The sequence below is a fragment of the Trachypithecus francoisi genome, unplaced genomic scaffold (assembly GCF_009764315.1).
Source record: "Trachypithecus francoisi isolate TF-2019V2 unplaced genomic scaffold, Tfra_2.0 Lachesis_group12, whole genome shotgun sequence".
Lineage (NCBI taxonomy): Eukaryota > Metazoa > Chordata > Mammalia > Primates > Cercopithecidae > Trachypithecus > Trachypithecus francoisi.
In genome coordinates, this window is record NW_022681457.1 from 71,736,552 (window position 1) to 71,745,342 (window position 8,791).

The following is an 8,791-nucleotide window of genomic DNA, read 5'->3' on the forward strand; positions in this document are numbered from 1 at the left end:
CTACTGCCTGCACGAGGGCGCTGGGTGCGCAACGACAGTACGACGCGGCCAGAGTGGCGGGGCGGGAATTCGAGGCCAGGGCGCGGGCGCCTCACCTGCACCCAGCCGGCACCGGGAGTCTTGAGGCATTCGGGGCTGGGGCAGACAGACGAGACACCAGCCGGCGACCACACGGCGCGGTCAGTGAGGAGAATGAACACAACCTCACCCAACTTCCGCAACAACCCAGGGGCCCTGGGGATGTTCGCAGCCGTGTTATAGGTGAGAGCTGAGGGCCAGAGAGAAGCCATTTCCCGGAGTCCCTAGGCCCATGAGATTTTAACCGGGGGCGGCCTAGTAGGAAGTCCTTGCGCTTTCTGCAGCTTTCATGGCGCCTCTTTTCCAGCGGGCTTTTAGATGTCCTCGTCTTCTGGAGTCCCTGCTAGTCTCTTTCGCTGAGAGCTAGCTCGTGCATGGACAATGTCCACACTCTTCTGTTCATACTGCCTGCCACTGGCCTGGGACAAGGGGCCGAATATGGGTGTGGACAGGCCCAGATGGTAACCTCCTTCCCCACACTGACCAGCAAAGCCAGCAGACCTGTCCATTTTGAAAAATTACGCCCAGAGAACAAGGGCAGTATTTTCACTAGCATCAGAACCACAGTCTGAAGGGGCTCTCAGTGCCTTGGCTTCCCCCGTGTACCCTGTTGCCTTACGCCACCTGGAAGGGCTTCATACAGCACCTTCAGGGCCTTAGCTCTACATTTTTCACAGCAATGGGTAGGGTAGGAAATACTGTGATGCCTTGGGCACCCCCGATTCCTTCGCGCTTGCTTTGGACGTGTGGGGAACGGGCCATGGGTATCAGGAAATCTGGGCTCCAGCCCAGCTCTACCCCTTCCCTGCTGTTTCTCTCTGAGCTTCGGGTTCCTTGTCCTCACCGAGGCCAGCTCCTCAGATGCTGATTGTGCCGCTCCCCTGACCTGGGCCCTAGGGCCCCTGAGAGAGATCAGATCTGGGCCTGCTGTTGAGAAACACACAGTCTGATGGAGGAGTCAGACTGACACGATCACAGCACAGGGCGGTAAAAAGGGAAATGCAAGGACCTGAACACAGAGGGGCACCATCTGAGGAAGCAGGGGAGGGCTTTGAGGGAGGTAATGTCCTCAAGAGTCACTGTAAGGTCAAATATGAAGGCTGGAGGGAACTGTTATTATCCTCCAGAACATTCCTCCCCTGAGCTGTGGGTCTGTACAGACTGGGAGCTGGAGAGCCTACACTAATGAGGGTGCACTTCAGCCTCTTTATTTATCAGATGGAGAGTGCAGGGGAGGAATGCTCTGGGAGGGAGAGGCTTCCTGGAGGCCTGGAGATCAGCTGGGAGGAAGAAAGCACTCTGCCCTGGCTTTTGGCAAAACTAGGAAGCCTCCAACAATTTCCAAAACCCTCTCCCAGCCAATAATTAATTTGTTCCTCCCAACAATTCTCTGGGGTGAGCCAAGCAGGGGTGAATGTGCCTGAAATAACAAGTCCAGTGCCACACAACGATCAATGGCCCAGGCAGGGCTGATACCCATGTCTGTCTCGCGTGTACCCCTTGGCAGTCTGATGAAGCCTGTGAACCCCTATTCAGAATAATGGTTTTTGTTTTGTTTTTGTTTTTTGTTTTTTGTTTTGAGATGGAGTCTCATTTTGTCACCCAGGCTGGAGTGCAGTGGCACCATCTTGGCTCACTGCAACCTCTGCCTCCAGGGTTCAAGTGATTCTCCTGCCTCAGCCTCCCAAGCAGCTAGGATTACAGGCACGTGTCACCACGCCTGGCTAATTTTTGTATTTTCAGTAGAGACAGGGTTTCACCATGTTGCCCAGGCTGGTCTCAAACTCCTGACCTCAAGTGATCCGCCCACCTCAGCCTCCCAAAGTGCTGGGATTACAGGTGTGAGCCACCACACCAGGCCACAAATAATGCTTTTAACTAGAAAAAAAAATTATTTAGGGTTACAAGGGATACCAATTATATTGAATCATGATTTAGTCCTAGTTTTTAAAAAGTGTCAATAAGATCTAGAGATGAGTCTGTTAATTACTATAATTTTGAAGTGGTGAATGAAAATAAGTAGTATTTCAATATGTCTCTGCTGTAATACAATATGAAAATATCTGTGATTTCTATTGGTGACAAAGTCACAAGTACTACTAATACTATCATGGGTTTTCTTGCCAATATGCATGATGAAAGAAAATACTGAATTTCAGTTGGAGGTAATGCATACCAAGGATGTGATTTTTCCCATGTAAATTCATGAACCTTCCGCACTCTATCCAGAGGCTCCTTGGGCTCCGTGGACTCTATGTGAACATCCTTTCATTTCTGTGGTCTGGCTCCTACTTTTAATGCTTTTTCCTTCATTGTATGCATTGTGTTCCTTCATTCTGTTCTCCTGCAGACACTTATTACAGACCTATAATGTGCCAGGCAATACCCATCCTGTATGTCATGTAGTCCTTGAGAACTTCCTTTGAGGTAGATGTTAGTCTTCCCATTTTGCAGACAAGGTAACTGAGAGGGAGGTTAAATAATTTACCCTAAGTAACTGATCAGAGTCCTGCACCGCCTCCTCCTCCCTTCCCAAATGAGGCCTGGGGCCAGCGTCCCCAACTCCAGAAGGGAAAAAACGCATAGGAGGGAAGCGTAGGCAGGGAGAAATATTTATGGAGAACACACTGTGAATGGGAAATTGTGCTCTGTGCTTTTCATTATCTCTTTTAATCTTTATACCAACTATGTGTAGTATTACTCTCTCCATTAAGAAAAATTAAAAATAGGTCAGGTGCAGCAGTTCATGCCTGTAATCCCAGCACTTTGGGAGTCTGTGGCAGGAGGATTGCTTGAGCCCAGGAGTTTAAAATCAGCCTGGGCATGGTGGCATGCACCTGTAGTCCTAGCTATTTGGGAGGCTGAGGCAGGAGGATCACCTGAGCCCAGGAGTTTGAGGCAGCAGTGAGCTGTGATGGTGCCATTGCACTCCAGCTTGAGTGACAGAGTGAGATGACACCCTGTCTCTAAAAAAAAAAAAGAAATAAGAAAAAATAACAAAATGCATATTCATTATAAAACAACAAATTAGAAAATAAAGATAAACCAAAAAGAAAAATAAAAATCACCCATAATGTCACCACACAGAAATATCTATCATACAACCCCAAACCCTGCCCCCATGCACACAATTATGTGCCCACTTTATAGGTAGGAAAACTGAGACCCAGCGAGGTTAAGTAACTTGCTCAGGGATCTACAAGTCAGAAATTCTGGTCACCTTCTTTGTGAGCTTAGGCTGGTCACGGTCACTTTCCCTCTCTGCATATAGGGCATTAGCTAAGATTACTCCAGATGGAGGATCCTAAAGTCTGGTACTGGGCCAGCCTTAACAGGACCCCCTTCTGCAGGATACACAAAACAGTGCCCTCAAGGCCTTGGCAGCTTTTGCTCCAGGAGCCGAGTTCCCTCAGGGAGGGTCGGTAAAGAAATGTGCCCTCGCTGTGATCTGCTGCACAGCCCGGTGACCACAATCCTGGGGACAACCCCTGGCTGGAAGAGCTGGTTCTACTAGTGTCACATGGCAACCAATGGCCCAGGCAGAACTAGTACCCTAGCTGTGTGTGTGGTCCGCGGCGGGTCCCTGGCCCCTGGCCCCGGCAGAGCGAGAGCAGCCCCTCCTCTTCCCCTCCACCCTGGCTGCACTGGCCTGAGAGCGTGAACATGTCCACGGAGCTTTTCCCCAGCCAGGATCGGGTACCAGCTTGCAGTACCAGCTTCTGCAGCTGGAGAAGCAAAGGAAGCATGCGACGTGCATCAAATCCCTCTGAGTGCCTGGTTAGGAAGGATGCTTCTCTTTTCTTCCAGAATGAGGCGTTTGTGTCTTGATTGGAGAGAAGCGACCTACATGGTTGGACAGCAAATCCAGGGACAAACCAGTGGCCCAAATACCAGCCAGGCTCTTCCTCACTCTTTGTGGCCATGCTCTCCGTTTAGGTCTTCGTTGGTTTGCTGTCTGTTTGTTTTACTAGGCAATCTTTCAGACACACAAAAAGCGACATGAAGAATAATACAGGGACCACCCACATAGTTTACAAAATAAAAAAATTGGCTGACTCTGGATTCACTGCTTGGGAGTTAGCCCTGCTGTGAAAGGAACAACTTAAAAAATAAAAAATAAATAAAATAAAATGTAAAAAAAAAAATTGATTGATCCAGTTTGAAGTCCCTTGCATACTCCTCCCTCCTCCCCAAGAGGTATTACACTCCTGAATTTATTATTCCCATATTCTTATTTATGCTCACATTGCATGGCTCTTTGAGCAATGTGTGGAATTGCTTTGCATATAATTAAATTTTAAATAAATAGCATCATGCTGCATGCATTCTCTTGGAACCTGCTTTTTCACTCAGTCTTCTGTTTGCGAGCTTTGTCTATACTGATGTGTACACTCTATTTAGCTTATTCATTGTGCTATATCGTTCTCCAGTTATTGAATATGTGGTTATTTATTATCCATTCTCTTGAACATTTAGGTTTCTTCCTTTTTTTTTTTTTTTTTTTTTTGAGACAGAGTCTTGCTCTGTCACCAGGCTGGAGTGCAGTGGTGCGATCTCAGCTCACTGCAAACTTTGCTTCCCGGGTTCAAGTCATTCTCCTGCCTCAGCCTCCTGAGTAACTGGGATTACAGGTGCCCGCCACCATGCCCAGCTAATTTTTGTATTTTTAGTAGAGACGGGTTTCACCATGTTGGCCAGGATGGTCTCGGTCTCCTGACCTCGTGATCTGCCCACCTTGGCCTCCCAAAGTGTTGGGATTACAGGCATGAGCCACAGCGCCTGGCCGGTTTCTTCCAATTTTTTATTGCTATTTCAAACAATGATACTTTTTTGAGTTGTTTTTTTTTTTTCTTTTCTTTTAAAATCAATTTACTGGCTGGGCGTGGTGGCTCATGCCTGTAATCCCAGCACATTGGGAGGCAGAGGCAGGTGGATCACCTGAGGTCAGGAGTTTGAGACCAGCCTGGCCAACATGGTGAAACTCAGTCTCTACTAAAAATACAAAAATTAGCTGGGCATGGTGGTGGGTGCCTGTAATCCCAGCTACTTGGGAGGCTGAGGCAGGAGAATTGCTTGAATCCCAGAGGAGGAGGTTGCAGTGAGCCGAGATTGTGCCACTGCACTCCAGCCTGGGTGACAGAGTGAGACTCTGTCTCAAAAAAATAAGTAAATATAATAAAATCAACTTACCAGCCTGGGCAACAAAGTGCAATCCCATCCCTAAAAACAAAGAAAAGAATTAGCAGGGCACGGTGGTATGTGCTTGTAGTCCCAGCTACTCGGGAGGCTGATGTGTAAGGATTGCTTGACACTTGGAGGTCGAGACTGAAGTGAGCTGTGATTGCACCACTGCACTCCAGCCTGGATGACAGAGCGAGACTCTGCCTTGAAAAACAAAATCAACTTTATTGAGATCTATTTTACAAACAATAGAATATGCTTAAGTGCACCGCTTGGTTGGTTTCGACAAACATGTATATCCGTGAAACCAACACCACAGACAAAATACAGCACTTTCCCATCACGCATCGCTGCCCACTGTGCCCGTTTGCAACCAGCTCTTTTCTCCCTGAGCCTTGCCTTAGGTACTACTGCTCTGCCCTCTGTCCATATAGATTAGTTCTGCCTTTTCTTGAGTTGTATACTAATGAAATCAAATTGCATGTCCTTCTTTGGGTCTTACTTTTTACTCATCACAACACCCTTGAGATACATAGAAACTGTTTTGTGTACAAGTAGTTCCTTCCTCTTTGTTGCTAAGTAATACTGTGTTATATAGAAATACTACAGTTTATGCATTCAACTGTTAATGGGCATTTGGGTTGTTTCTAGTTCGGGGCTATTATGAATAAAGTTGCTATAAACATTTTTGCAAATGTGCTTTGTTTTAGGACGTGTTTACATTTCTCCTAGCTGGATACCTAGGAGTGGAATTTCTGAATTATAGGTTAGATATATGTTTAACTTTATAAGAAATTGCCAAGCCTGGGCAACACAATGAGACCCCATCTCTACCCAAAAAATTAAAAAAATTAGCTAGGCATGGTAGTGCAGGCCTATAGTACTAGCTCTTCAGGAGGCAGGGGCAAGAGAATCACTTGAACCTGGGAGTTCAAGGCTGCAGTGAGCTGATTGTGCCACACTGCACTCCAGCCTGGGTAACAGTCCTATCAAGAAAGAAAGAAAAAAAGAGAGAAAGAGAGAGAGAGAAAGAGAGAAAGGAGGAACGGAGAGGAAAGAGAAATTGCAGAAATGTTTTCACTAGCACTTGATACTGTCAATATTTTCTACTTTAGCATTCTTTTTTTTTTTTTGAGACGGAGTCTCGCTCTGTCGCCCAGGCTGGAGTGCAGTGGCCGGATCTCAGCTCACTGCAAGCTCTGCCTCCCGGGTTCATGCCATTCTCCTGCCTCAGCCTCCCGAGTAGCTGGGACTATAGGTGTCGGCCACCTCGCCCGGCTAGTTTTTTGTATTTTTTAGTAGAGATGGGGTTTCACCGTGTTAGCCAGGATGGTCTCGATCTCCTGACCTCGTGATCCACCCGTCTCGGCCTCCCAGAGTGCTGGGATTACAGGCTTGAGCCACCGCGCCCGGCCTACTTTAGCATTCTTACAGGTGTAAAGTGGTTTCTCATTGTGGCTTTAATTTGTGTTTCCTTAACGGCTAAAAGACTTTTTTTTGTTTTTGTTTTTGTTTTGAGAAAGGGTCTCAACTGTCTCACTCTTTTGCCCAGGCTAGAGGGCAGTGGTGCAATCTTGGCTCACTGCAGTCTCCGTCTCCCAGGTTCAAGTGATCCTCCCACCTCAGCCTCCCGAGTAGTTTAGCTGGGACTACGGGCACACGCTGCCACATCCGGCTGATATTTGTATTTTTTGATAGAGAGGTTTCACCATGTTAGGCAGGCTGGTCTTGAACACCTGACCTCAATTGATCCTCCTGCCTCAGCTTTCCAGAGGGCTGGGAATACAGGCGTGAGCCACCATGCCAGGCCAACGAATGATAAAGATCTTTTCATGCACTCATTAGGTATTCAGATACAGTCACAGTTCGGAAATATCGCAGGTTCAGTTCCGACCACCACAGTAAAGTGAATATCACAATAAAGCAAGTCACAGAAATGTTTTTGGTTTTGCAGTGCAAATGAAAGTTACTTTGCCAAGATCCATCAGTGGAATCATTATTTATGGCAGCTATAGCCTTAGGAAATGTATTTATTCAATAATATGACTTAAAAGTCAGAATTACTCCCTGATCTATGAACTGCAGAATGGAAGTTATGTTAGCAGACATTAAAACAACATTAACCTCTTTCTTTGTACATCTCCATCAGAGCCATTGGTTGACTGGTACATTGTCAATGAGCAGTAATATTTTGAAGAGAATCTTTTTTTCTGTGCGGTAGGTCTGAATAGTGGGCTTAGAATTCAGTAAACCATGCTATAAACAGATGTGCTGTCATCCAGACCTTGTTGTTCCATTTATACAGAACAGAGTAGATTGAGCATAATTCTTTTTTTTTTTTTTTTCAGATGGAGTCTTGCTCTGTCATCCAGGCTGGAGTGCAGTGGCATAATCTCAGCTCACTACAACCTCAGCCTCCTGGGTTCAAGTGATTCTCCCGTCTCAGCCTCCCAAGTAGCTGGGACTACAGGCGCATGCCACAATGCCTGGCTAATTTTTGTATTTTTAGTAGAGATGTGGCTTCACTATGTTGGCCAGGCTGGTCTCGAACTCCTGACTTCAGGTGATCCACCTGCCTCCGCCTTCCAAAGTGCTAGAATTACAGGTGTGAGCCACCATCCTGGCCAGATTGAGCATAAATTTTTAAGAGCCCTAAGATTTTCTGAGTGGTAAAGAGGCATTGGCTTCAGGCCGGGCATGATGGCTCATGCTTGTAATCCCAGAACTTTGGGAGGCCAAGTCAGGTGGATCGATTGAGCTCAGGAGTTCGACAGCAGCCTGACCAGCATGGCAAAACCCTGTCTCTACAAAAAATACAAAAATTAGCCAGGCATGGTGGTGTGCACCTGTAGTCCCAGCTACTTGGAAGGCTGAGGGGAGGATTGCTTGAATCTTGGAGGCAGAGATTGCAGTGAGCTGAGATTGCACCACTGCACTCCAGCCTGGGTGACACAGCTAGATCTTTTCTTAAAAAAAAAAAAAAAAGAAAGAAAGAAAGAAAAAAAAAAAAAGAAAAGAAGGAAAGAAAGAAAAAAAACTGGCGGTCACCAGCTACATTAACGCCTAATAAAAGACAGTCAGCCTGTCCTTTGGTTTTGAAACCAGGCATTGACTTCTCCTCTCTAGCTATGAAAGTCCTAGATGGCATCCTCTGATAAAAGGCTGTTTTGTCTACATTGAAAATCTGTTGTTTGGTGTAGCCATCTTCATCAATTATCTTAGCGAAAACTTCTGGTTAACTTGCTACAGCTTTCTTCATCAGACTTTGCTGCTTCACCCACCTCATACTTTTATGTTATGAAGACAACTTATTTCCTTGCTTTTTTTTTTTTTTTTTTTTTTTGAGACTCAGTCTTGCTCTGTCTACCAGGCTGGAATGCAGAGACATGATCTCAGCTCACTGCAACTTCTGCCTCCCAGGTTCAAGCGATTCTTCTGCCTCAGTCTCCTAAGTAGCTGGAACTACAGGCGCGTGGCACAACCCCTGGCTAATTTTTGTATTTTTAGCAGAGACAGAGTTTTACCATGTTGG